Source organism: Brachyistius frenatus, unplaced genomic scaffold, assembly GCF_029030835.1.
Source record: "Brachyistius frenatus isolate BFR_SWC_R1_liver_20210118 unplaced genomic scaffold, ASM2903083v1 Contig_523, whole genome shotgun sequence".
Classification (NCBI taxonomy): Eukaryota; Metazoa; Chordata; class Actinopteri; family Embiotocidae; genus Brachyistius; species Brachyistius frenatus.
In genome coordinates, this window is record NW_027211122.1 from 35,312 (window position 1) to 40,000 (window position 4,689).

A 4,689-nucleotide genomic window follows, 5' to 3' on the forward strand; every position below is an offset into this window, starting at 1 on the left:
CCTTCGCTTTGGTTTGTTGTTCTGCGTAAATATCCAAAGTAAAATTCACTCCTTTTCTTTTAAAACTCTGATTTCTTTACGCAGACATGGCCAGCAGATTCACCGAGAACGAGACGGAAAACTACACTACACACCTCGGAACAAACACTACACACTTCTGAACAAACACTACACACTTCTGAACAAACACTACACACCTCTGAACAAACACTACACACTTCTGAACAAACACTACACACTTCTGAACAAACACTACACACCTCTGAACAAACACTACACACCTCGGAACAAACACTACACACTTCTGAACAAACACTACACACCTCGGAACAAACACTACACACTTCTGAACAAACACTACACACTCGATTTCTGCTTGTAAAAGCTGACGCTGTAAAACCCCAGCCTACCTCAAAGGGAGCAGCAGAGGAGACGGAGACGGCGGTCGAACTGAAACCAGGACTGTTCAGGTCTGACAGAATCCACCTGCAGCCCCGACGGGAGGGGGCGGGGCTTAATCCAATTAGTGTGAGGAGCAGAGAGAGCTGCCTCCTCTCACGGAGGGACGTGGCTCCGCCCCCGACCTCACAGGTTGTCTCCGAGGTGTGTTTTATCTGTCGGCCAATCAGACTGCAGGATGCACAGCTGACTGTGACATCACCTCCTGATTTTATTTTGACTTTACTGCTGCTCTCAAACTGATGTCTGACACAAAACATGTTTCCTTCACGTTCCCCTCATGTTCTCCAACATGTTCTCCTCATGTTCTCCAACATGTTCTCCTCATGTTCTCCAACATGTTCTCCTCATGTTCTCCACATGTTCTCCTCATGTTCTCCACATGTTCTCCTCATGTTCTCCACATGTTCTCTACATGTTCTCTTCATGTTCTCCACATGTTCTCCACATGTTCCCCTCATGTTCCCCTCATGTTCCCCTCATATGAACCAGCTTTGTTGACAAACACTCAGACTGCATCGTCCTCACAGGGAAACAGGAACCGGCGTGACGTCAGAGACCCTGAGGACAGACGGTCTTTGTCCTGTGAGACAGTTCAGAGTTGAGCGCTGCCGGTTCCCTCCACCAACAGAAGAAAGGCAGCTCACATCGACGCAGACCACAACAAAGACTGATCTGTGGTCAGCTCGGCCTGCAGGCAGGCAGACGGACCGAGGACCAGACCAGCAGACCACTACGGCCCACTCCCACACACAGTCCTGATCCTCAGACACCGGAGGAACCTCACAGGGAGGAACCTCACAGGGAGGAACCTCGCATGGAGGAACCTCGCATGGAGGAACCCAGCTGACAGTTTTTAGAAAAACTTTCAGTTTCAACTTTTAAAACACAGAAAACAGTTCTATTGTGTTCTATTGTGTTCTATTGTGTTCTATTGTGTTCTATTGTTATTCATTGCATTCTAACTATTTTCTATTGTGTTCTAATTGCTTTGTATTGTGTTCTATTCTGATTTAAATCAGGGTGTGTGTGTGTGTGTGTGTGTGTGTGTGTGTGTGTGTGTGTGTGTGTGTGTGTGTGTGTGTGTGTGTGGGCTTGTCTTTAATCATGAATGAACTGCAGAGGCATTCAAGACAGTCGTAAAACACAAATTTCTTGAAACAACCTGAGAGCAGCACGAGGAAGAGGAGTTCTTACCTTCACCCATGGAGACGTTGGAGGAGCGGAGAGATCCTTCAGGCATCCCCTGTCTCTCTCACACACACACACACACACACACACACACACACACACACACACACACACACACACACACACACACACACACACACACACAATATATATATATATTTTTTTTTATCTGATGAATAGTGACGTCATCACATGCTCTGTAGTTCTTTTATTTCCTGCTGTCAAAATAAGAGCTTTAAAGGATTTTAAATCACAATAATTGAACACAGACTGTTAAATCCGATTCTCATGATTAAACCACATTTCCCAGAAACCCTGTCACTCCCGGTCATTTCACGATGAGGAGAAGATGAAGAGCTACAGACTGTTGTTGATAGAGGAGGTTTTATTTTGGAAGTTTCACTGTGTGCAGTTCAACCTTCCACTGAGAAACTTTTATTGTGAAGGAATCACGGGAATCTGATAAACCTGTAACTTCCTGTAAACACTGTGTTTACTGTGACCTTGAACACAACTTTATTTTGACTCATGAATCTCCATTGGACGACAGCCAGTGAAAGAGTCTGCTGCGGGCTTTAGGTCAGAGGTCACCAGGTGAGTCGGGTCATGTGATCCAATCCACCTGCAGTCTGATGATGAGGGCAAAACAAGGTGAGGAAGAATGAAGTTTCCCCTGCGATGCGTTCAGGGTCAGACCAAAAGTCTGGTTTTCCCTCAGGGATGATTCTGTGATTTTACAATGAATGATCAATAAACATCGATTGTCCGACAACTGATCGATTAATTGTTTCAATTAAAAGTTCTGACTGATCAGAAGCTGACGTGAAGCGATCGATTAAACAGACTGATCTCTGGCAGGAGGGAGGCAGCGGGTCTGAGCTTGCTCACACCCCCCCCCCCCCCCCCCGGATCGGGTTGGAACCCTGAACCGGTTACCGTGGCAACAAATGAACGCGTGAACGCGCACAGATTGTTTACAGTCATGAAGCACTTTTATCGATCCGTTCAACGCGTGATGACGTTTAACGTGAAGTTTTAAACTTCTCCTTTGGAAGCACAAAAACGTTTGTGCGGTTTTCCTGAAACACTTGAAGCCGCTGCAGGTTTCGGCTCCACTTGTTTCTTCATCTGGTCGAAGCTCCGCGGAGTTCAGGGGCGTTTTAACTGCGACGGCTCCGACAGAAACCGGTTCAAAGGGAAATGAACTGAAAGGAGAAGTCCTGCTGGCTGTCAGACAGCCGCCGGATTAAAGTCCGGGTCCGAAACTCTCCGGGTTGGTTCGGAAGAAGTTCGTTTTTAACTCAACTTTAACTTACAAGCGCGTAATCTTTAATTATGAAGATTTCCTGCCAAAGTCCGGCAGCAGCAGCCCCACCTCCACCAGCAGCCGGCGAGCTGGGACGTGTCGGGACTTTGTGACACCGAGATTCGGTTAAGAACTGGACCCAGTTTCAGTGAGAAAGGCCGAACTGGAGGCTCGGTTTCTTCTTCCGATGTGTCCTGAAGACTTTGAGGTGAAATGTGAAGCAGGTCAGAGACACTTCCGTGTGCATGAAACAAACCAGAGTTCAGAAACTTCACGCGCTCAGACCGGCTTCCTGATTTGTCCTCCAACTTTCTGTGACTCTCCGAACCTGCGGAGAAAAGTCTGGACTCACCTCCGGATCATTTACAGGCGGGAAGAACTCCTCCGACGGTGCGCAGCTGCTCGGACTAAAAAAAAAAAAAAAACTTCGGCGTTTCCTCAAAGTCCGTCTGCAGGCGCGCTGCAGCCCTCTGCGCATGCGCCTAGTTTAAATACTATTAGAAAAAGTAATACCAGATAAGTGATTTGTTTTTTCTCCTCCTGCTGCAGCCTGAGGTTCCTCTGAGAACACTAACAGCAGATCAGTTTGAATTAAGGAGGCTCATCAGAACCGGCCCACGAGGTCCGGTTCTCAGGAGTTCTGCTGTTTGTAGATGATGTGGATCTGTTGACTTCATCAGACCGGATCAGAGGCAGAGGATGGATGCAAATTAAAGCTTTGTTACAGATAGCTGGGCCAGCAGGGGGCAGCAAAGCTCCACAGTAAAGTCGCATTACTTTCTAACTTCATTTCTTTTCATTATTCACCAGACGTTTTATTTTGAAATTGTTTTGAAATTATTTTTTTTATCGTCATGTTTTTCTTTGACGAGACTATTTTGTCATTGTTAAATGTGTCAAACACATCAGATTGACTATTTATGATTATGATTATAAGTGTGGAGTCGACAGCTCTTGTTTTATATCGTCCCTGCTGGACACGAACAAACTCAACGACATTTCAAAATAAAGCAGAAGAAAAAAAAAGTAAATTTGACAAGTAAATACAAAATAAATTCTAAAAGCTGCAGCGGTTTGATGCAGACTTCACTTTAAAGAGCAGCTTGTTTCACATTAACATAACTGCACAGCAGGGGGCGCAGAAATAAAAACTTCAAGATTCATTTTTTTACACACAAATTAAGTTTCAAAATAAATCCCAAAACAGACTTCTGTTGTTTCCAAGTCTCTTTATTTAACAAATTTAACATTAAAAACCTGATGAGACCTGAGATCATCACAAACACTGAAATTCATATTTACAGTTTAAATCTGCATCACAAGTAATTCAACCTGAGACCCGAACACACTTCATCAAACACGGACAGCAAAGACCTGCGGAGACACCAGGAAACATCGTCTCTCACGGACACGAAGGCCCGACAAGATCCCGTCTGACGTCAGCTGACTTTCAACCAACAGCGACTGATGATGAAGCTGCTGCAAAATAAAAACCGAAGAGAAAGCGAGACGGACTGCGAAGAGAACGGCAAGAACTCGAGAGAACTTTAAACGGACAACAGCGCTAACGTGAGACACTTTTCATAACGTCGATAAAATCCAACAGATGTCAATAATCAATCAAATCTAAGAGTTCAATCAAATCTAACAGTTCAGACTGTCAACAATCAATCAAATCCTCTGACACAAACAACAACAAACAAACAAACGGGGACAATAAACAACACGTCACG

General features: G+C 45.1%; 1 protein-coding gene across 2 annotated transcripts in view; it reads right to left on the bottom strand.

Moving 5' to 3' along the window:
- Nucleotides 1-4,165: 4,165 nt before the first annotated feature.
- Nucleotides 4,166-4,689, bottom strand: part of spint1b (serine peptidase inhibitor, Kunitz type 1 b) — a 5,495-nt gene continuing 4,971 nt past the window's right edge. For both annotated transcript variants that reach the window (XM_069688072.1, XM_069688071.1), the window contains exon 10: nt 4,166-4,689. This exon is cut by the window's right edge and continues 233 nt beyond it. The gene's annotated coding sequence lies outside the window, so the exon portion shown is untranslated.